General features: G+C 56.5%; 2 long non-coding RNA genes across 2 annotated transcripts; one reads left to right on the forward strand and one right to left on the reverse strand.

Annotated features, from left to right (window-relative positions):
- Window positions 1-542: 542 nt before the first annotated feature.
- On the reverse strand, window positions 543-15,742 carry LOC111771019 (uncharacterized). The gene is made up of 5 exons (XR_011433441.1): window positions 15,498-15,742; window positions 10,963-11,219; window positions 7,468-10,581; window positions 7,022-7,349; window positions 543-1,540 (listed from the first exon to the last, which is right to left on the reverse strand). It is a non-coding gene; the product is annotated as an uncharacterized lncRNA (long non-coding RNA).
- A 3,442-nt stretch (window positions 15,743-19,184) lies between these two features.
- Window positions 19,185-23,291, forward strand: LOC138921133 (uncharacterized). The gene is made up of 2 exons (XR_011433442.1): window positions 19,185-19,504; window positions 22,178-23,291. It is a non-coding gene; the product is annotated as an uncharacterized lncRNA (long non-coding RNA).
- Window positions 23,292-23,703: the final 412 nt, after the last annotated feature.

Consider the following 23,703-nt stretch of genomic DNA (forward strand, 5'->3'; position numbering starts at 1 on the left):
AGCCGGGGCTGTTCGCCTTTATCCAGGCAATGTGAGGCCACTAATAGGTTCTAAGCAAAGAATGACATGATCGGATTTGCAATTTAAAAAGACCCAGTCGGGGGAACAGACTGTCAAGCTCACAGCAGTGCTGTCAGCTAAGTCTATTAGACGAATAATGAGCCTGCGGCCTGGAAGGCTGAGTCACCTGTCAGGGTCACTCGACTGGCAAGCAACAGAGGCTGGGCTCCAGCCCAGGTCTTCACGCCCAAATCTGGGTTCTTTCTGCTCCCCCTTCCCCCACTGCTCCCCCTTCCATCCTACACAGCCCTTTTGTCTTCACTAAGTCACTGGAAACTCCAAACTCCCCAGGAGACTAGCCAGTTAATCCACATTGGATGACGTTCTTTCCCAAAGCCACCGTGAGGGCGCATCTTCATTCTTTGGGGATGGATCTGATTCTGAGAAGCAAGCAAAGGCCAGCGCCAGCCAAACTTGCCAGGATAGAGTGGGTGACTATATCAGTCATCGATTGCTGTGTAACAAAGTACCCCAAAACTTAGTAGCTTCAAACAACAATAAACATTTATTATCTCACCCAGCGTCTGAGGGTCAGGAATCCAGGAGCAGCTTAGCTGGGTGGTTCTGGCTCAGGGTCTCTGATGAGGTTGCAGTCAAGATGTCGGCCAGGGCTGCAGTCATCTGAAGGCTAGAGTGGGGCTGGAAGATTGACTTCCACACAATTTTATGTGTATTTTTCTGCAAAAAAAATTGGAGGAAAACATCTCCCCAGGACCCCAATCCTAAGACAGCTCCTGGCCATCAGGTCCTGATCCTTGGAGGAGACAGGACTTGAAAACACCCCAGAAGCAGGAAACTCACGTTTACTGAGTTATGCATCCGGGACTTGGCTGGAGTAGGGAAGACAACGGTGACCCCACCCCCACCCAAGCTCACCCCCAAAATGAAAGAGCCCCCGCAGAGTTCATAACTGAGTGGGACAGATGGACATCAATCAAATAATCACAGACCAAAAGGGAAACTAGCAACCCTCGGAAGAGCTATGGGAGGACATAACGGAAAGAGCGAGAAGTGGCGGACGCTTGGGAAGACTTCCCGGGCAGGGGACGGCTTCCCCGATGTTAGAAGGAGATACCAGGTGAAAAGAAAATGAGGAAGAGAATACCCACCCCTCCAAGGACCTCATTTACTTTTTCATGGGAGGAAGGGGGTCGGGAGGTTGATGGAAAGGGAAAGATCTGGACGAATCAAGTGGCAGCTGCGTCCTGAGCGTGGCTGGAATCACAGATCAGTGGCCCGTCATCTGGGCGGTTTTCCTGCGAGGCGGGCACCTGGGAGGCGTTTCCCGCCCAGCCAGCCGCCGGGGCAGAATTCCAGCCAATGGGAGCTCGCAGAGCCTGGGCACCACTGGAGGAGAGGCGCTGTTCCTCTGTCCATCACTCCCGGAGGCAGGCCCCGCCCCTCTCACGGTTCCATCCGCTAGCCTGCTGCCCCCGGGGTGGGCGTCCGCTGTCTTGGCCATCTCCCCGGGCTCTGCTCCCTGTGAAGTGGGGTTGGGAGTGGGACGGTCTTGACCACACGCTGAAACCACCCCCAGCCCTCTGAGCCGCCAGCAGACAGTGGCAAGAGCCCCCTTCATAGGGCTCCCTGCCCTGGGTTCTTCACCCAAGCTGTGCGCGTGGACGACACAGATCAGACCTCTCCCCTGATGCAAACCGTCCCGGGGGTCCTCACCACATCAGCAAAACCCAGCCTCCTTCCTGGGACCGCTGAGGTTCGGGCCACATCTCTGACCTCATGCCCTCTGACCTCACTTAGGCCTTCCGCTGTGCCTCCAAGCCCCTAGGTACGCACCCACCTCAGGGCCTTTGCACTTGCTCTATCCACCACCTCTCTTTCCAGACACATGTGGCTTCATCTCTCACTTCACCCACATCTCTGCTTAGATTTCACCTATGGAAAGACACCTTCCCTGGCCACTCTGTCCAAAATGACCCCTCTGGCACTCTTTACTCCCTCCCTCAGCTTTTTTTTTTTTTTTTTTTTTGAGGAAGATTAGCCCTGAGCTAACATCTGCTGCCAATCCTCCTCTTTTTGCTGAGGAAGGCTGGACCTGAGCTAACATCCATGCTCAACTTCCTCTACTTTATATGTGGGACGCCTACCACAGCATGGCGTACCAAGCAGTGCCATGTCTGCACCCGGGATCTGAACCAGGCGAACCCCGGGCCGGCAAAGCAGAACGTGAGAACTTAACCGCTGTGCCACCGGGCCAGCCCCTCTCTCTGCTTTTTTTTTTTTTTCTTCTTCATAGTGCTTATCACACTTTGTACATATATAGTTTATTTCATTTATTATCTGTGTCTGCCCTAGAATGCAAATTCCACGGTCAGAAAATTGGTTTTATTCACCGCTGTATGCCCAGTGCCTGTAGCCTGGCCTGGCCTATAGTAGGCCCTCAGAAAATAGTTTTTGAATGAATGAATGAATGAAGCACCAAGTAAGTTGTCAAAATATAGACTGAATGAAGGAGAATGCTATGATTGCCAAAATTTCGCCCAGAGTTATTGGGCAGTAAATATTTGTTGAATGAATATATGAATACATGTTGACCTGGGTGCTGTCTGAAGAGGTCTCTTGCTGGGCGTGCGTCCCAGCTCTGCCACTGATCAGCTTCACGTGTGTCTCCTTGTGAAGTCTCTGTCTCCCTGTCTGTAATACGGAGGACTTGTGTTAGACCAATGATTTTTTAAAATCTTTTTTTTTTAAAGCAGCTTTCAAATGAAAATGTACGTGGCCACCTCACAGTGAGGTGTTGTTGCTGGAGGTGGCGGTCCCCGAGCCCTGTCCACTGGTACCCCTCTCTTCCTTCGTTCTCTGTGGCCCGAGAGGGTTGGAGAATGCTTCTGAGAACAGTTTCGAATCTGCTGGACTCAGGGGTCCCTAAATCCTAGTAAGGATTATACCATTGTTAGCAAATATTCATCATCAGTCCTGCTCATTGATGTTGGTCTTGGCCATGTGACTGGATTGAACCCCAAAATGTGGGCCTAAGTGACGGTGTGATGGTTTGTGGTGGAGGCTTCAAGAGCCATTGGGAGCTGTCCCATCCCTGTCGAGCTCCTGCCCTCTGCCTTGAGACGTAACATCCCAGACAGGAGCTGCTTCTTCAGCCTGCGTCCTGGGACTAGAGGCCTGTGGAGCCGAGGTGACCCTGACCACAGCCTGGACCACACAGCTGCTGCAGCTGGGCCCCCCGCCACTGACATGCAACAGGGGCGAGAGATAAATAGTTGTTGTAAGAACCTGAGATTTGGGTTTGCTTGTTATGCAGCATAACCTGGTGACAACTGACTCATGCTGGTCCCTTCTAGCATTGATGTGCCTGCATCTTCGCTCTGGACAGGGGACCTAAATTTGGAATTTCTTTTGTCAGCTTTTTGACTGATTCCTGGCTTATCATCCTCCCCTAAAAATATGACTTCTCCTCTTTACCCTAAGGCAGAGGTCTCAGGCTGGTGATCCCTGGCTACGTAGAACCTGAAGACGTGCCTTTTTTGAGCCCAACTCATTCAGTCGTTCATTCATTTGTTCAATAACCATACTATATGCTGATCTACCTGCGTGTGAATATAGAGCGTCACACAACTGTAGGTGTCCGAGCGGCCACTCAGGAGAAGCCTCCTCTGCCAGGGCTGCAGAGATGAAAAAAAAACAGCCTCTGCCTCCCTGAAACTTAGGATATTACACTCAGGGCAGGAAAAGAGTCTGATATGAGTAAACCACCACCAACAACCAAAAAAAGCCCTCTTCATCTCAAATTCAGAAAGCGCCCGTCATTTCTCGTTAGGGAGGCTGGATAATTTCGGAAATTGATGGATGCTTATAGCATACACAAGAAGAGCATTTTTGCAACAACAGAACCTTTTATCTGGCTTACAGGCAGCTAAAAACATCTCCAACCCATGCTTTTTAGCTGTCTTTACTGAGACTAATGTTCACAAACATCATTTTGAAAGAGGGCTGCAGTATGCCAAAGTGGGAAGAGCGCATCTCAGGATGCAGACGCACTCGGGGGCTGGGTGTCCCCGGGGAGGTCATTTCTCCCCTCTGAGCCTCAATTTCTTTATCCGCCATGTGGGCTTATGTGAGCAAAGGGGGCTGGCCCAGATGAGCCGCTGGTGCTTTAAGGCTCTTAGGCTGAACCCAGAATTTCAAGAGCGTGTTCTTGTGCAGGCGCTAGGTCCAAGTGGCTTACTGTGGGGATCTGGGGTCTCAGAGGACTGACCCCACAAAATGTGTCCCCTCTCCCCAGCCTGGGCAGGCAAGGCTGGGCCTGCAGACTCCTCACCAGCCCTTCAAGCTCAGGACCCCAAGCCAAATTCCTTATCACCTCCCCTGCCCCCACCTTTTCCACTCTCCCCCCATGCGCGTCCTCCCACCGCCCGGCTCACTGCGCACAGCCCCGGGGACTTCTTGACGATTCTCAATCCTGACAGGCAGTTGGAGACTCAGCGCCTTGCAGTTGACCTCTGCCCAGAATGCTCTTGCCCCAGATCCTCACGTGGCCCCCACCTGGCTCCTCTGGTCCTGCTCAGATGTCTCCCATGGAGGAGGCCTTCTCTGACCCTCGGCCTAATGAGCACCCGGTCCCTCCACGTCTCCTCCGTCTGCTTTGTGGTCCTTCACAGTGCTTATCACTAGCCAGCCCTGGTGTCTAGTGGTTAAGAGCCAGTGCTCTCACTGCCGGGGCCCGGGTTCGTTTCCTGGTCAGGGAACCACATCACCCGCCTGTTGGGTGTCATACTGTGGCAGCTGCATGTTGCTGTGATGCTGAAAGCTATGTCACTGGTATTTCAGATACCAGCAGGGTCACCCGTGATGGACAGGTTTCGGCGGAGCTTCCAGACTAAGACAGACTGGGAAGAAGGACCCGGCCACCCACTTCTGAAAAAATTGGCCATGATAACGCTGTGAATAGCAGCAGAGCACCATCTGAAACAGCGCCAGAGGATGAGAGGATGGCGCAAAAAGATGGGCAGGCGTCTGCTCTGCTCTGCTCTACACGGGGTCGCTAGGAGTCGGAATCGACTCAACGGCACTAAGCACAAACTCCTCACTACCTGCCGCGTGCAGTCTGACTGTCCGCGCCGGAATATCAGCTTCCTACAGTCTCGTGTTCATTGCCGTACCCCCAGCACCTAGAACCTGGCACCTAGCATGTAGTCGGTGCTCTAAAAGGTATTTGTTGGAAAGCAAATATGCAGAGTAGGGACAAGGCTCCCCCACTGCCACCCTCTGGCCGTGTGCGCTTTGAGATAGCCACCCAGCCCACAGGATGGTACGGCTGGTGGAGTTCTTGGAGACTCAGTTGAACAAAGTGGAGCCTGAGGTCTGTTGGAGAAGGGAGCTCATTCGCTCAGCTCCAGGAGGCCACAGATCGAGTTGTGCTGGGCCATTTTGCTGATATCAAGTACCTGTGGCTTCGTCACCTGCACAGGCCACCCCAGCCCACACCAGGTCTCCAGCCATTGCCTCAGCTGAACTCCCGTCCCTGAGACAAGATGCTAAAGGATGCCACTTCTGGTCTCAGACCAGGAGTCCCCTTCTTCCTCCAGAGAGGAACAGGATGGAGAGGACCTGAGAGTGTGGAGTCTGTGGGGCTGGGTATTTTACACACATGCCTTTTCTCCTGTCGTGTCCGCCACAGCCCAGTGGCATAGGAGCAATTGTCCTTATTTTATGAATGAGCAGAACGAGGCCCTGAGAAGTGATGCTTGCCCAGGTCCTGCTAAGCCAGGAAGTGGCCCAGCAAAGCACTTCTCTGTTTCCTCTTCTGTTAAAAACCATCTGGGGTAGGGTTGCAGCCAGGGAGCTCCCTGCCCCAGAGGGAGAGCTGTCAGCCAGTGACGAGCTCATCTCCTCCTCCCTCCCACACCACCCGCCAGTGTCACATGGCGCCGGGAGGGAGCGGAGTCTGCGGGGGCGCCTCTCCTGGGAGGCTGTGCAGGGAGGCCTGGGAGCTGCACCCTGTGGAGGCTCGAGGGGGGCGGCACGGGAAGGGGATGTGCACACATTCAGGTGCCCACACGTGCTCTCTCGCTCTTTCTCTGCTGCTCCTCTGGAGGCCTGTCAGCCTGCTGGGTCAACGGTCCCCAGATGGGGGGACTCGCACAGTGGAAGTCTCAAGTGTCAGAATGTCAGGGAACCTTGGAGACCAGTGTGGCCAGAACCTCTCCCTTGTCAGTAAAATCTAGAGCCTTGAATGTAAGAATTAGGGTGCATGTGGGATGAAGTCAGGGTCTTTTCAAGAACACACAGTGAGCATATCCATTAAATGCAAGGGCTCCAGTCTCAGACCACCAGGCTTAGAATCTGGGCTCTTTCCCAGCTGGTTGACTATAGACAAGTTCCTTGACCTCTCTGAGCCTCCATTTCCTCATCTACTTTAAGACAGTATTTACTGAGCTCTTGCTTAGGGGCAGGCATGGTTCTAAGCTCTGTTCCTGTATTTACTCCTCAAAACAACCCTATGAAGCAAATAGCTTTGTCATCTAATTTAGATCTGAGGAAACTGAGGCACCGAGTGGTTAGGTCATTGTCCAAGGTCACACAGCTGGGAAGCAACGGAGCCAGGATTTGATCCCAGACAATGAGGCTCTAGAGTTCCTGAGCTCAATCACTATTCCATCTACTGTCTACTAAGAATTAAATGAAGTAAGGTGTACTAAGCACCGAGCACTTACAGGTGCTGGCTCTAAGTCAGCACTCAATTAGTGATTATAATCATTAGCAACTAAGTCACGAGCCTTTTGAGAATCTGATGAAAGACACAGGCCTTCTTGGTGAAGACTGCACGTGCACACACAAACACGGCCTATGGTTTCAGGGGCTCCTGCTCCTGAAGTCCAACCACAAGCCCGCCTTGGGACGTCCGCTCGAGCCCAGCCCTGTTATTGCACAGAAGCAAGGGAGAGGAGAGGGCGTGGGGAGCGTGTTCACATCACATCATTTCACTTACTCCTCCGAGGCGAGTGCTGCTAGCCCGTTGGGCAGATGAGAAAACCGAGGGAAACGTCGTGCTCTCATAGCAAGCTGGCAGCAGACGTCACTCTCCTCTTCTTGCGGGGCTGCACCCTTCCCCCTGGCTGGGTCGCCTGCCCTGAAGCGGAGGTGAGGAACGGAGTCCCCGGGGCTGTGCCCTGAGGCGGTACACACTCAGTGAAGGATATTTGTGGAGCGAGCCAGTGAAATGGGGTCATCCGTGGGTTCACACTGGGCCAAGCCATGTCCAAGGCCGGATCTCAGAGGTTCCCCTGGCCCAGCTCATCTCCCGGTCCTGCCTGGCTCTTCATGAGAAGGAGACAGAGGAAGAAAGGAAGGAAGTCAGCAGCCACTCCCACAGCCCCCTCTTGTACAGGCAAGGAAACTGAGGCCCGAGGCTGAATGACACACACAGTCACACACCGGGGCAGCCAGGTCTGGCCATCGGGTCTCAGGAGGCGGTGGTCAGAAGGAAGGAGGACGGAACTCGGAGTCAGAACACTTGCGTCCAAATCCTGTCCTTCATTACTGCTGTGACTTCAGGCAAATTGCATGGCCAGTTTCCACATCTGCAAAATGATGACAGCATCTATCTTGTAAAGCTGCTCTTGGAATGAAGCAATTTGACAGTTGTCTAATTGAGGCCATCCAGCATGTTCCCTCATCTGTCAAACGACGACAGGTTGTTGTGAGGATTAAGTGAGAACGTAGGTAGAGTGTCTGGCATAAAACAAGTGTCCAGTAAGTGGCAGCTATTACTGTAGGTGCTATAGTTACAACGCTGAGTCCCACAGGATATGCCTCCGTGAACGTTGCATGAAGGGGTAGATGGACCAAGAGACAGGCTGACAGGTTGGTTGGCAGAGCAGTGGGAGTGGAGTGGGGAGATGGATGGATGGGAGGAAGGTGAGGGAATGGACGGACGGGCAGGGAAGTTGGTAAGGGGATAGGTGGATGATGGATATGTAGACCAACGCACAGGCAGAGAGAGAGGTTTTTGGGCAAACAGTAGGTGTAAGAGAGAGAGCATAGGATGGATGAATGGATGGATTGATGGATGGCTGGATGGACGGGTTGGATGGATGAGACGATGGACCAGTAACAATCAGACAGACTGGTGGCTGTTCAGATCAGTGGATGGATAGATGGATGGATGGATGGATGGATGGATGGATGGAAGGCTAGATATGTGGGTGGGGCAATTGGGCAGGTGGGTGTATGGATGAATGCATGGACCAATGGGCAAGAAGATAGAGAGATGAATGAATGCAAGATCAGAGAGTATGAATGGCTGGTGTTCCCTCCCCTTGAACTGCAGCTGAGGAGCCGGCAGTGGCAGCTACAGAACCACCATGAACATCCACGGGGTGGGGAGAGAGGTCAGGAGCTTCTTGCTCCAACAGGGTGACCCCGGAAGTGGGCAGTGAGCGGCTGCTTATTGTGTTTCGATGTCTGTGCTTGGAATGGAAGCCCTGGGAGCAGGGTGCCTGGGATGAGGAGCTGCACAGGGTGCCCATCCTCACATGCACGCGGACTCCTCAATGCCGGTGCAGGCGGGAGGCCGGCCCCAGGAGGGCGCAGCTTCTGCCAGACATGGCTGCAGCCCCACAGCCTAGAAGGGACCCTTAGCTGGCGAGGCCTTTGGCAAAGGCAAACCAGAGTGTGTCCCTGGGGACTCCTTGGATCTGGGCCAGAAGAACAAAACGTCCCGTTCACCGAGGGCTCTGCAGCGGGAGGGGCCCTGCTCCAGGAGGCAGGAGCCTTGGGCGTCACAGCTGGCACAGCCGCGGATGCGCTGAGAGGCCCCGGACAAGCCCCTTCCCCTCCGCGCCCCAGCCTCCTTTCTTCATCTGTAATTGGAGCCAAATGGCCTCCAAGGTCCCTCTGAGCGCTGACACTTTAGGACCACCTGATTCTCAGGGTTCTGGAGCATCGCAGGGAGGGGGCGGGGCCGTGGGCGGGTCCTGGGCGCAGGAGGGTGGTTAGCTAGCGGGTGGCCATTCCACTCCTCAGACAGTGACCCAGGATCTAAGGGCCCATTTCAGGCTTTGAGCGTTTAGTGGACAATGAGGACACCTTGCGATGGCTCCCCACTTGGCTCAAGGAAAGCTGATGTCCGCCCAAAGGCCACCGTGGTCGGTGGCTCTGCCCCACCCCCCACCTCTCTGGTTTCTCCTCCTGCCACTGCCGCGTCTCTAACCCCCTAGGACCACACTGGCCTCTTCAGTGTTGCTTGAACACGCCAGGCAGCCCCCTCCTTGCTCTCGTGGTCGTTCCTTCACCTCCCGCAGGACCTGTGTGTTTATTGGCGTCTTCCCCCAGCCCCGGGGGCAGGGCGTGTTGTGCTGGGCTCCTGGCCCCGCGCAGTAGTATTTGCGGTTATCCAATCGGCTAGTGTGATGGTGATGAGGCTCAGCGAAGATGGAGCACTCACCGCGTGCCAGGCGCGGGGCTCACGCACTCGGTGATTCCGCAGGCGCCCCAATGAGGTGGATACTATTATTATGTCCTAGTTCACAGAGAAGAGTCGAGGCTCAGAGAGGGAGATTACTCAAGGCCCCACAGCAAGACTGGGACCGAATTGCCAGAGACGAGTCCAGGGGTCATCGCGAGAACTCACGGAGTTAGCAGAGTCCCAGTGCTGCCACCACAGGACCTTGACTTGGGGAGAGTCCCTTTCTCTCTCCGAGCCTCAGTTTCTCCATCTGTAAAATGGGACAGCAGCAGCCTCGCCGTTACAGGGTTGTTGTGAGGTCTGAGGGTGCCAGTGGGTGTGAATGCTTTATGTAAGAACTGTGCCTGTGTCGCTGGGTGTTAGGGCACCACTGGAACCCCCACATGCCGGGGGCAGGGAGACCTATGCTCCCCTAGACAAGCCCAGGGCCCTGAGCTCGGTTTAGGATAATCCAGGATAATGCCACTAACTGGCTTAGGATCGGGGATCAAGTCCCTCCATTCTAGGCCGCTCTTTCCTCCACCCCACTGGACACTGCCTCCAGGCGACTTCTCACAGCCTTGGGGACAGGGCTGGCCCTAAGCGGCAAGGCGGGCGGGGACAGGAAGGCCTCAGAGCTTTCCCAGGCTGAAGGCCACTAAGGAGCTGCTCTCGAATTCCTGCACCACAGCTGGGCCGCTCCTGATGTGGTTTTCCCAGACCCCGCTGGCCCCTGTCTGCTGGGGATACACGGGGAGGAGCGGCGCTCCAGAGGGGGAGGGGAGGGCCTTGCCGAGAGGACTCCCTGGGGATTCAGGGCCTGCACATCCCCTGTCACTTAGGGACTCGAGTCCAACTCTCGGACAACTCCAGGCCTCAGTTTCCTCACTCGGAAAATGGGTTTGGACTAGATGATTTCGCCCAGGCTGCCCAGGGCTGGAGTCCAGAAGAGCAGAGCAAGGACCCCCAGGATGTGCCAGGAGACAGCGCCCTCCCGCCACTCATCTCGGCGGGACGGGGCAAGTTGACCCCTAACTGTGGCCTCAGGCTCCACGTCGTCAGTAAAATGGGCTGGTTGAGCTGGAAGATCCCGGGACTTATAGCTGGAAGAGGAAAGAGCATTTAGTGAGCTCCAACTGTATGCCAGGGGCTTTTCAGACATTATCTCATTTGCCTGTTTCTTAGTTTCCTGTGGCTGCTGTAAAAAATGGCCCAGAGCCTCATAGCTTAAAACAACACGCTTTTATTACCTTACAGTTCTGGAGTCCGAAGTCCGAGGTCTGTGTCACTGGGTGAAAGGTGTCAGCCGGGCTCTTCCTTCTGGGGGTTCTAGGGGAAATTCCCTTCCTGGCTTTTCTAGAATGGGTGCTGCCTTCATTCCCACATCACGTGGCCTTTCCTCCCTCTGCTGTCCATTCTCTTCTTCCCACTCTGACGCTCCCACCTCCCTCTGAGAAGGATCCTTGCAATGACATTAGGCCCACCTGGATAATCGGGGATAATGTTCCCATCTCAAGATCCTTCACTTCTTCCCATCTGCAGAATCCCTTTGCCATCGGGAGGTGACATTCACAGGGGTTCCCGGGATTAGGGCGTGGATCTCTCTGGAGGGTCAGTATTCAGTTTATACATCTGTCAACACGAATCTGTCTTGGGGCTCAGTTTCAAATGCCAGCTTCTACTGCTCCGTAGCTGTGTGAGCCTGGGCAAGGACCCACCTTCTCTGGGCCTGTTTTCTCACCTGTAAAATAGAGATAATGACAGGATTATCAGCAATAATGCAGGGGAAGCTCTGACCACAGGGCCTGCTACTGTTGTTGAGTGAATGTATATAGTAATCACACAGTAATAATCACAATGGCTCTTGTTTATTGAGGACTGACTTTGTGCCGGACCCTAAACTGAGGAATGAATTTAGTAGGTAAGCTAAATACATAAGATCCAGGCCTTCCTGGAACTTAGAACCCAGAAGACAGACTTAGAACAAACCATCACAAACATTACCAGGGAGGCCCAAGGGCGCACAGCTGGGAAGAGGAGAGGTGGGCCGCATTCACACCAAGTCTGTCGGATTCCCAAGCCCTTATTTCTCCACGACGCTCCCAGTCTCTCAATGTCCGTTGGGGCCAACAGAGAACCAGAGATGAGAAGGGACTTGCCAAATTCAGATCCAGTTCTCTGGGCTTCCTGCCCGAGGTTCTCCCCAGGGGAGACTCTGACATGTAAAGTAGTAATGGCTGGTGACAGACGTGCTCACAGAGGCTCGCTCTGGGCCAGAAGGCGGGATGGATATTTTACACGACCGATGTCACTTGGTCTCCAGGATGCCCCAGGAGAAAAGACACGTTGTCCTGTTTCCCAGATGAAGAACCTCAAGTCGCAGGTCCTGTGACATGCCCAGTGACACCCGGCGAGTTAATTGCCAAGCAGAGACCCAGGACACTCACCAAGAGCAGGGCCCGGAGTAGAACTTCAAGTTCAAGTTTGCTTGACCCTAAAACCCGTCCCTAACCCCAGCACAGCCTGCCTCTGCCAGCTGGCCCGTCTCAGTGGGAGGAGGTACATGGCTGTGGTCCTGCAGTAACCCAGGGTGGAACTTGACAGCCTTCAGGGAGATGGGTGGCCCGCTGGCACCACCTAGTGGCCTTAAGGAGACATGCCGCTTCCCCCTGAGCCTCAAGGACCCAGAGGCGCCCGAGAGCTATTAACAGAACTTCCTCACCCTCCATCCAGCTGGATCCTTGTAGCAAACCGACGAGGCTGAGTAAAAGTGATGAAAATGACCATGCTCATCTCGTTGTTGGGGAAACTGAGGCCCAGACGGGGGAACGACACACCAGCCAGTCAGGGGCAGACCCAGCGGCCTGGAGAGACTGGCAGGGAGGTGGGGCTTGTCCCGCACCTGCCCAACCTCTGGGACGGCAGAACAAGGGGACGCTTCGTGGTGCCTCAGTGGAGGGTGCAGACACTGAGGCCCGGAGGGGACAGGGGCCTGCCCAGGCTCCCACCAAAAGCCAGAGGCCAGGCCGGGACCCCAGGCGGCCGGTCCCCCTGCCCCTGCCCGAGGCAGAGACAGGGGCTCCAGGCCCGTTCGTGGGAAGGCCACGGCAGACCAGAGCGTCAGGATGGATGTGCTCCTCCGGGTGAGGCCTCGGAGGGCCCAGAGCCAGGGCTAGGAGGAAGGTGGGGCTGGTGGGAGCTGACTATGGGCTGATTCCTGAGGACGGGGGAGGCGGCTGGTAGGAGAAAAGGACTGTCCTGGTGGAAGTGGTGACGGAGGCTCCTCCCACAGAGACATCCCATGATTCTCAGGGACAGCCATGGCTGGGGAAATCCCATGATTCTCAGGGACAGCCGTGGCTGGGGAAATCCCATGATTCTCAGGGACAGCCGTGGCTGGAGAAATCCCATGATTCTCAGGGACAGCCATGGCTGGGGAAATCCCATGATTCTCAGGGACACTCATGGCTGGGGGAATCCCGTGATTCTTAGGACATAGTCCTTGCCCTCCAGGAGCTTCCTGTCTCCTTTATTCAGTCTGGCATCACTGAGCACCTACTCTCAGCCACCCGAGGCGGGGTGCTAGGGACCCACAGAGCAACCCGGCCGTTCCTGCTATGCAGGATCCCACAGCCCATGGAGCAGACACATAGATAACAGAGCTCGAGAACTGAGCAAGATGAGTCAGTGAGGCCCCGGGGCTATGGACCTTGTAGCCAGGCACACCTAGCTGATGGTACTAACAAAAACAGTGCCAGCATTTATTGAGTGCCTGCTGGTGCCAGGCTCTGGTGTAAGCATGTTCCATATATTAGCTGATTTGGTGAGATCCTGACTCTTACTAGCTGTGTGACTTTGGGCAAATTACTTCACCTCTCTGATCCTTGAGATCCTCATCTACAAGATGAGAGCCATAATATCTACCTTACTAGGTTCTTGTGGGGTTTAAATGTCATGGGGTGTGTGTCTGTGTGTGTGTGTGGTGCCTGGAATATAGCAGGTACTCCATAAACGGTCGCCACCATCAATGTAATGAGTGCTCTGGTGGAGCAGTGCTGAAGAGGCCTCATACAGCCTCATGCGTCTGCTGAGTGTTATCTTAGGTCGGGGAGGTCAGAGGTCGGGGAAAGCAGGTTAGGACAGATCCCTGGACAGGAGGGGAGCCCTGCCAGGGCCTGAGAAGAGGGCTGCCCTGCCCTCTCCTCCTGCCGCTTCTCCTCCTTGGCTCCCTCTGCCCTCCCAGCCCCCCCATTCCCACACCCCCGCTCTGGGCCAGGCCCCAGCATCTCTCCCGCCTGCTCCCTGTTTCCTCTGCCTCACCGCCCACGCCTCCTCCTGGCAGCCAGAGGGATCTTCTGGAACGGCAAACCCATCCCTGCCTCCCTCCTGCTGGTCGATCCCGCCCCCGGGAAAGCCCATCCGACTGTGATGTTCAAGGCCCCTCCCTCCGCACCAGCCATTTCCCTCGATCCTCCCTGTGTCCACGGAGACCCTGAGGTTCAGTGGTCTGAAGCCACAGCGAGCTGCCCTCCGGTCCCTAAGAGACCCTGCAGGCTCCCCCCGGGGGGTGTCCCAGGCCTTTGTCCCCCGCCTCACCTTTCTAGACTCCTGTGTTTCTCCTGAGGGGAGCCTTCCACGCACGCCCCCATATTTTCAGAGAGAGCACCCCCACGCCAGCTTTACTCCCGCCCCCGGGCCACAGGGTCCCCCACACTGGCTCCTTGGTCCCTCTCCCTTCCTAGAGGATTACGTTAAAGGAAGCGAGACCGTCATCAGGCAATGCTTAGGATGGCAGCCCAGTCAACATCAGAGTGTCGAGTGAGGATCCCGACGCTCACGTCCCCAGCACTCACTCGGCCCCAGGCCCTGTGCTAGGGGCTTCCCTTGTAGAAACGCCTATAGGAAGTGGGAACGGTTATTATCCCCCTTTTATAGACGGGGAAACTGAGTCAAAGAGGGACGCACGCAAGCGAGCATTAGAGCCAGGCAGAACGGCCCTCTCACAGTGCACAGGCGCTGTTCCCTCTGCCTGGGACTGCCTCCCCCCACCCTTCCATGGCGGGCTGGGTCCACCCTCAGGCTCAAACCCACCCCAACCCTCCTGAAGAGGCCTTCCCTCTGACCACTGTCACATGCCACCCTGTTCATCTTCACAGGATGCGTCTCCAGCTGTTTCTTTGGGTTCGCCATGCTGGTTTTTGCCATTTACACACACAGTCACGCTCAGCCATGACATCAACAACGGTGGTCTTGCTTCCTGTCCGTCCCCGAGGCATGGCACAGTGCGGCCAGCCTCCGAGATGGCTCCCCAGAGATCCTGGCGTCCACACCTTTGTGTCATCCCCTCCCACAGCCAGCAGCTCGGACCTGTGTCACCAACAGGATACTGCGTAGGTGACAGAGTGTGACTTCCGAGCTTAGGTCATAGGAGACATCGCAGCTGCCGCCTTGTTCTCGCGGGTCGCTCAGTCTGGGGAAGCCAGCCGCCGTGTGGTGAGGACATCCAAGCGGCCCTGTGGAGAGGCCCATGTGGCCAGGAAGTGAGGCCTCTGCCAACAGCCAGTGCGAGCCTGCCACCAGGGGAGGAAGCCACCTTGGAAGAGGGTCCTCCAGCCCGAGTCCAGCCTTTGGATGCCTGTGGCCCGGTCGACAGCCTGACACAGCCTCACGGGAAACCTGAGCTGGAACCACACAGCCCCCAAGTTCCTGACCCACAGAAACAATGTGAGATAACAAATTTTCACTATTTTAAGCCACTAAGTTTTGAAGTACTTTGTTATGAAGCAAAAGATAAGGAATTCAACCCGCAGTAAGTATTCATATAAATAAGTGTATGGATGGCCGGCAAATGATGACACCACCTCCCACTCGCGGGGCCCTTCCTCTGTCTGGGGCACTGAATTAAGTGGCTCACCTGTCTTGGTTCATAGTCAATCGTCACAGCAACCTATGAGCCAGCCATCACCCCACGCCCATTTTATGGATGAAGAACCAGGTACAGCGAGGTTGAATAACTCACCCAGCATCACACCGGCAGAGCCCAGACTCGCTCCCAGACAGGTGGGGGCCACAGGATTCACTTCTGTACCACACGGTGGCTGCTGTCCCATCCCAGTCCTCCTTGCCAGCCCCCTGGGGCCTGGAGGGGTCCCTCCCGCGGGTTGTGTGGCTCTGCAGAGGCTGACCTTGGAGGTGAGTGGACACGGAGGCGGAGCTGGGAAATGCCAAGCTCGTGACCCGGAGCGACTCCTTTCATCCGGCTTCTGGGAGCGCTGTCCTCTCCCCACCTGTGGACGCCAGTTGGACGGGATGGGGGCAGGGCCGCTTCTGTTGAGTCACTCGCAGTGGATCCGAGTCTCCGTGGGGGTGGGGTGGGGGTCGGGGAGCTCAGGTTCCGGTAGCCTTGTCATCACTGCTCCTATGCAAGCCCGCTAAGGTTATACCCCCCGGACACTGGCTGGACACTCACAGGACCTCGGAGGCTCCGTTCTCTGGATCCGAAACAATACAGTGGGGGCAGAGCTAAAAATAACAGTGGAAAACCACCGGCCCCACTTGCCCTCTAAGAAAAGGAGGCTGAATGGGTCTGAGGCTTCTGGGGAGCACGGAGCGCTCATGCCCCTGCATCGTGTGAAGGGAACTGGGCTACGCTGAGCAGGCCCCTTGTGAGAGGTGTGAGGTACAAGGGACCCGGGCATAGGCAGCCGGGGCCCAGCTTGGGCTCCACCTGTCACACTCACTGTGTGACCTCAGGGTAGTTGCTTAACATCTCTGTGCCTCTGAAAAATTCATTTGAAAAATTGAGACAACGATGGCACCTGCTCCCCAAGAGTGACTGAGCTCGTGCCCCAGGGTCTCCAGCTCACCTGGGGGAGGTCTTTCCAGTGACCTCACAGGCGGGGAGCTGTGACTGCCATTTACAGATGAGGAAATGCGGTTAAGACTCTCAGGGGCCACACAGAGCTAAGAAGAGGCAGAAACAGTCAGGGTTCAAGCCTGAACAATGTCATTGCCTCTATGTCACCTGGCCCCTATTCACTTTTGAGCCATCAGAACCTGCCACTGTGTGTGGCACCTGTTAGATGCGGTCACTGTTGTCAAGCAAATGGATAGAATGGATTGGGTGGGCAGAAAGTGAACTCCCCGTCACTCCAGAGGTATGCAAGCACAGCCTGGGGCCTGGTAGGGGTCCTCAAGCATTGGATTTGGGGTTGAACTCAATATCATTTAAGGTCCTTCCTGCCCCTGGATGCCAGGGCTCATCACCGTCCTCCCCAGGAAGACAAAGAAGACACAGAGATTATTAGGTCTGTTTTATAGTGGGCGAAACTGAGGCCCAGAGCCAGGTTTTGCCCAAGGTCACTCCCTCAGGCCCAGGTGAAGCTGGCTGGGGCCTCAGTCAAGGTGGATGCTCACTCATTCAGCCCCAGCAGGAAGGTGGGCTCCTGCCTCTGAGCGACTAGAGAGGCAGGCGGGTGACATGAGGACACAGGACATGGGGAAGCCGAGGGCAAGCCCTAGAGGCGTGCTGGGCCAGGGAGCGGGCAAGGCCGGCAGCAAGGGGGCCCTGGGGCTTCTTCGGTCTCCCTCCCTCATCCGACAGGTGAACAGACGAAGACCCCAAGAGGCGATTCCTTGCTCCAGGTCCGTCTGTTACACGGGGACAGGCTGGGGACAGGCCTGCTGAGAAGGAGCGGGAGGCACAGGCCTGGACGTGGCAGGGCCTGAGGCTCCAGCAAGGGTGGGGGTCACTAGGTGGGCAGGAGCCAGACTGGACTCGGGGTCTTCTGACCTCGCTCAGCCCCTCCCTCTGGAGACCCTTTTCCAAGCACTCAGGATGGGCAAAGCCCTTTTCCAGATGTGCCGCGCAGATGCCCTCCTTTCTCCTATGGTCAGGACTGAGAATTCCATCACCTCCATTTCTTCAGAAGAGGAAACGACGGCCAGAGAGGTTAAGCAATTTGCCTGAGGCCACAGAGCCAGCAAGGGGGCTGGGGGTGAAACTCTGGCAGTGGCTGCTAAGTCCCAGGTCTTGCCCCCCATCACCCTGGCTCTGGCGGCCTCCCCCTGAGGGTGGAGGATGGACCACCTCCTTTCCCTCCAAGGTCATCTCAGCGACCTTCAGGGGCCTCTCTCAAGCTCAGCATCCACCCCTCGGGCCCCGGCCAAGACGTGGCAGCCCGTGCCCAGGACGGGGGCAGGTGGCGAGCAGCCAACAGGGGTGTGCTGTGAGCCTGGAGCACCCACGCGTGCCATCCACCCCACGGGCACCTCCTTCATCACCAGCGCTTTGGGGCTATAACTCACGTTCTGCACACTTACCCATCTAAAGCGCACGGCTCAGTGGCTTCAGTCACTTCCCAGAGTATCCACATTTTCATCACCCGGAAAGAAACCCTCACCTCTTAGCGGTCGCTCCCTTCCCCCTCCCCTGCCCCAGGCCCCCACGCGTCTCCTTCCTGTCTCTGTAGATTTGCCTATTGTGGCGGGTTCCATAATGGAAGGGCAAGACCCGGGATACCTCCTTTTGAAGCCTTGGGCAGTAAGACGGTGTTCTCCCCATTTCACAGTAAGGGAACTGCAGCTCAGAGTGGTCAAGTAACTTGCCCAAGGTCACCCAGCTCAGAAATGGTGGGAGGATTTGGACTATGTCTCTCTGGCTCCAGAGACCCCAGGCCACCCTCTGTGGCCTGGAGCCCAGAGTTGCCTGACAGCTTCAAGGGCCTGGGGGCCAGGGAGTGGGAGGGAGGCTGAGAGCATGGGGGAGTTTGAGGGTGTGGAGGGCCCAGAGGAGGCACCGGGTCTGGTCACCAGGTACCAGGATCACAGGGAAGAAAAGAAATGGGCCCGGCAGGTGGGGGGCGGGGGCCGGCAGACTGGAGAAGGGGGCTACCCTCCCCTAGGTGGCAGTCTGGCCCTGGCTGTCTGTCCTTTCCTGCTGATAGGTCCAGGCACAGCCCCAGGATGCCTTCCCCGCTGCTGCCTCCTCTCCCTCTGGAAACAGCCCTCTCCCCTGACTCGTGTAGACCCCGGCCCCGGAGGATGACTCAGCCTGAGCCCTGGAGCCAGCTGTCCCTCTGCCTCCTCCTCCTCCCCAGCTGTCCCCCTCTGGCAGAAGTTCCCGGGACGTGATTGTCACCAACCCCAGGCTGGCTGTGCCAGGATGGCTGCGCCCAGCACCCGAGGGCGGGGTGGCTCTGCCTGCATGTCCTCCGGGCCGGCCTCTGGCCAGGGCACTCATGCCCTTTGAGTCAGGGGGCCCTGCTCACCCCTTACTGGTGAGCCCCCTTCAGATAAACATGAGAACCTCAGGTCCTCTTGTACTTTTAAAGTCATTTCCATATTTTGACCAAAGGAAACCGAATTTTAGAATTTGCTCTTTCAGGCTACTCTCAGCTTGGGACCCCAGTCTGGTCCATCCCACCAGCCCCCTTGGGAATCTCAATTTACTGAACCCCTGACACATAGATCAAGTTTCCTCTTGGGTGGATGGGGAAACTGAGGCTCAGAGGAGAAAAGGGACTTGCCCAAGGTCAGCCGCTGGAAGGGACAGGCTTGGGAGGTGGGGCTCCCAGCACCAGGGTCCCCAGGAAATGGAATTCTGAGAGGACAGCTGTGGGCCTAGCCTGCCAGGGCCAGGAGGGGGGCCACTGTGACCCTTAGTGGCCCAACAGTCAAATGATAGCAGCAGCTGCTTAGTAAGCTCGAGTCTCAAACCTTTATTCCCTTTTTCATCCACGAATTCATTTAGGGCCTGGATTGGAAGACCAGCTCCAGTAAACTTAGTGCTCTGTGACTTTGGGCAAGTCAGTTAACCTCTCTAGGACTCAGTCTCCTCATGGATAAGAGGGGTGTGATGATAACAGCGCCTGCCTCCCAGGGCTGGAGTGAAGAGAGAATGAGTCACTGTGCGGACAGTGCGTAGAAAGCGCCCAGCACTGTCGGGGGCCTGAGGAACGTGAGCTGACGTTGTTACTAGGATTCCTGGTGACTGCATGTGTGGCAGAGCCACTTCCACTCCCCTGGGTAAGGAGCCCACAGGGAAACGTGGGAGACGGTCACAAAAGTGGGGCTGTTACGGTGCAGAGAGGTGAGGGCAGGCCTGTGGTTTCTCTGTAACTGGGAGCTGGCCTAGCCCTGGGTGGGCTGCGAGGGCGCCAGTCGGGGGGCAGAGGCCCGTGTCTGGCTCCGGCTCTGCTGCCCAGCTGCTCCGTGACCTTGGGCAGGTTCTTGCTCTGCCTGGTGGAGGCCTGGACTGTCTCTCCAGAGACCTGGGCCGCCAGACGTCCGGGAGGCTGGCCACGGCTCCCTGCGCTATTTTTGCCAGGACTGGGGGCGGTCACACCGCTCCTCCTGGAATCAGAACCTTGGCAAGTGCGAGGGAGGCCCAAGGTCAGGCGCCCGACCCCTCCTGTGTCTGGCGCTGGGCTGGCTCCCTCCCCGGCCGCCAGGGCCCAGTCTTGTCCCTTCTGTAGAACCTGAGGTTGTGGCAGAGCTGGACTCCACTCTCAAGACCCCGATGATTGCAGCCCATCCTCATCCCCGCTCTGGGCTTATCAGAGTTTTTAGTTTTCTTTTAAGCTGTTTCGAAAATGACAGGGAAGCTACGGGATTGGAGATGGGGAGAGAGGGAGGAATGTAGAGTGGCTGCTGAGTGACAGAGAAAGACGTGCAGTCAAACGCAGGGGACAGAGAAAGACAACTAGACAAGGATTTAAACAGAGGGGAGAAAGACCCAGGGAAAGAAAGAGTGAGAGGAGAGAGAGCAAGATGGAGGGGGCGAGAGAGAGACAGACGGAGGGCGCAGAAAGCCTCTGGCCAGGAGGGGCCTGGTGTGGGGATCTGACTGGGGTTTATCTTCTCCAGGCCTCCGTTTTCTCATCTGTAAAACCAAACCTGAGCTAAGTGACCCCCAAGGGCCCCTGGACTCTGATAGGCAGATCCTGCGGTGGGAGGCATCTTGAGAAGGGGTTGGGGCGATGGGTCCCACAGCCTCATAATTCTCCAGAGGTGGTTAATGCTTTAATATTCCATCCCCCACTGTCGGTTCAATATAACTAGTCTCCTCTGGCACCCAGGAAGCTGGAGCTCAGAGAGGTGGAGACGTTTTGCCGAGGCCACACAGCCGACTGTGATGAGATAGGACCTAGGGCACTGAGTCCGGCGGGCTGGCCCTTTCCCCCCACCGTCTGCCCTCTTGTGTCTGCGGGCCCAGATCGGAGTCTCCCCGTGGCTGTCCCAGGGTCTCTGCTGCTTCCTCCCTTCCTGGCCCTCGGTGCTCGCAGACAGGGGCAGAGGCGACCAGCCTCGCCCGGGCTCTTCCCATGCGCGGCCCCTCTCCCAGCAGAGGGCAGGGCAGAATGGGCCCTCCCCAACCCCCCACCCCCCCCCCCGACTCCCCTCTCCGCCCTTCCTCAGCGAGAAACTGCAGCCTGGGACCCTTCACCAGGGAGAGAAAGAAACTCAGGGAGCAGGCCCGCTTCCTGCTGCCACCCCCCGTGGGGCTGCTGCCCGAGCGCACGGGCGTGACCAATGGTGAAGGGCGAGCGGGAACCCCGGGTGCTCTTCCAGGGGATTGGTGGACGTGAATTCATTCGACCTCATGAAGGCCTTGGGGTAAGGAAGAAGAAAATTGTTATTTTCATTTCACAGATGAGGAAACTGAGGCACAAAGTCGTGGAATAACTTGCCCCCAAATCACACCCTGGGAAGAGGCAGGGCTGGCTCCAGAGCTGAGCTGACGAGGACTCAGGTTGGGTGACACTGTCTGTTGCTTTTACATTACACAAGCCTGTCCAAGTGCGACAGCTCGCCCTCGCCGAGTGTCACCACGCCCCAGCGCTGGGCCACCGGCTTAGTGTGGATCACCCTGTTTCAGCCGCACGGCCAACACTGTTGGTTCCATCTTCCAAACCTCAAGAGTCTCCTGTTGGTTTGGGGGTTCACCCCCCGACTCAGTGGTGCTCAGGAAAGATGGCTCCAGCCTTGGATCCAGGGGTGATTGGAATTGCTCTCAGCCCATCTAGTGATCTTGCCCAGGATTGACTTAGGCCTGGGCACGGGACCCGGTCCTGGAAGATGGGAGCTGAGAGGGCATGTGTCAGAGTGGAGGCAGAGGGCTCCTAGGAAGTCCCTCCTTGCTTTCCAAAGGGAACATAAAGCAGAGACTTGCCTTTTCCTGCCTTTGAATGTTGGGTGAGGATGTGATGCCTGGAGCTGTGGCAGCCATCTTGTGACCTTGAGGGGAAAGTGAATTGTAGAGAAGCGGACCTAGAGCCTGACACCTTTGAGCTGTAAATCCCCAACTCCAGGGCCTCCCCACCTCCAGGTTTTTTACATGACATTAAATCTCCTTATTGTTTAAGCCAATTTTAGTTGGGTTGTCTGTTATTTGAGGCTGAAAGAGTCCTAATTGATATGATCCTCACAATCCGGTGACGTGGGTGCTGTTAGTGTGTCCAATTTACTGAAGAGTAAACTGAGGCACATGAATAGTAAGTAACTCTCCAGTTAGGTTTGGGGAGGGCTGTGATTTGAACCAGATAATTCTGACTCGGCTTAATACAGACTCTGGACCACTTGCATTCCTCTTCAAATCACTGCCCGATGAGTATCTTTCAATGGCTCCCCATTGCTCACAGGATAAAAGTCCAAATAGCATGGCCTGACATCTCCTCTGCTTGTCCCTCCTGCTTCTAGGTTCACCCTGTGGTGCTCATGCCCAACCATTTGGTGTTCCTGGAATATCCTGGGCTCTCCCACGTCCCCGTCACTTTTGTGCTCTGGTCCGTCTTCCCTCCCAAAAGAGAGACTTTCTGGTCAGCTCGGACTCTCTCCTGGAGTCCCACTTTGGGGAGCATGTCCTCTCCCCCTGCCGGCCCAGCCTGGAACAGGCCCTGCGCTTTCTGGCATGGCCTCCCTCAGGGCACTGACCACATGGTGCTCTATCCTCGATGCTGTGTCTGCAGGGACCCCAGCAACAAGGACTGTTGGCAAGCTGTGGGCCAATGGGTGGAATCCAGGGCTGGTCACGGAGAGCAGCTGATTCCGCTACTCATGCAAAGGGAGGGGCCAGCTGCGGGAACCGGGAAAGGGAAACCCCCTGGAGAGGCCCCTGCAGGAGATGTGGGTTCTCCTGGAGGGATGGAGCCAGCCTGCGGCTACCCAGCAGGGCAGGGTCAGGGGAGTAGACGGTCCAGCTTCACTCTCCCCAAACTCCAACCTCCAGCACTTCCCCACTGCAAGCCGAGGGCGGGGAGCCCGGGATGCTGTCCGTTGGGTTGGCCTTCAGGCAGAGAGCAGGGGGCTGGGAGGAGAGTGGGTCTGGAGAGGCAGAGAGAGACCCTGAGCTCTCGTGTCTGTCTCCCTGCCATGCCGTGAGGCCCAGCGCCGATGGAGAGCAAGCGTAGAGGCTTCACAGTGTGTCTGCACGTCCTCGGGCTGTCCCCCCGTCAAGAGATGGAAGCCAGGTCCCCTCGCTGGAACACGGCTGGCTCGGTGACGGGCTCCTCAAGAGCAGAATGTGGGGGGGGTCACTGTGTGATCCCCAGGGCGAGGTCACGAAAGCGAGGCAGCGTCCGCCCGGCCGTGTCTCTTGGGTCCCTTGCGCTTGCAACCAAGTGTCCACATCAGGAGGAAGCCGAGTGACCACGTGGCTGTATCCAGCAGACAGCCGGCCGCGGTGTGGGCGAGCCTGGAGACGAGGACGGCAGCCCAGACCCCGAGCGACCTGAGCCTGCGCCCCCTCACTGCGCTGGTTGACCCCGAGAACCGGGAGAGGCCATAATAAAATATTGAACTGTTGTGTTTGAAACGATTACATTCTGGAGTGATTTCTTATGCAGCAGTGAAAATCCGAACAGCACGTGTGTCACAGATGTTTGGTGAAGGAACTCTCTTGGGTACCTGATTAGGTGGAATTTCTTTTTAAGAGAAGCTGCCATGTAAAGCATCCCAGAGTTTCCATCGAGTGGCAGCGACCTCAGGTCCCCTGGAGCGGTTCCCTCTGCTCTGGAGAGGCCCTCAGTGACCCCTTGGAGACACTCTCACACAAGGTGAGAGGTGAGATACGAGTGACCCCGATCTGGCCAACCCAGCAGCCTCTGGACCGTCACCCGGCTCAGGATCCCCGCCAGCCTGTGGACACTTAGCGGGGAATTTGGTCACTGGCTTCAGATGGCGGATTAGCGAGTCTCGCCTGGAGAACATCACCGAATGTCATCGCT

This window comes from Equus caballus, chromosome 28 (assembly GCF_041296265.1).
Source record: "Equus caballus isolate H_3958 breed thoroughbred chromosome 28, TB-T2T, whole genome shotgun sequence".
Classification (NCBI taxonomy): domain Eukaryota; kingdom Metazoa; phylum Chordata; class Mammalia; order Perissodactyla; family Equidae; genus Equus; species Equus caballus.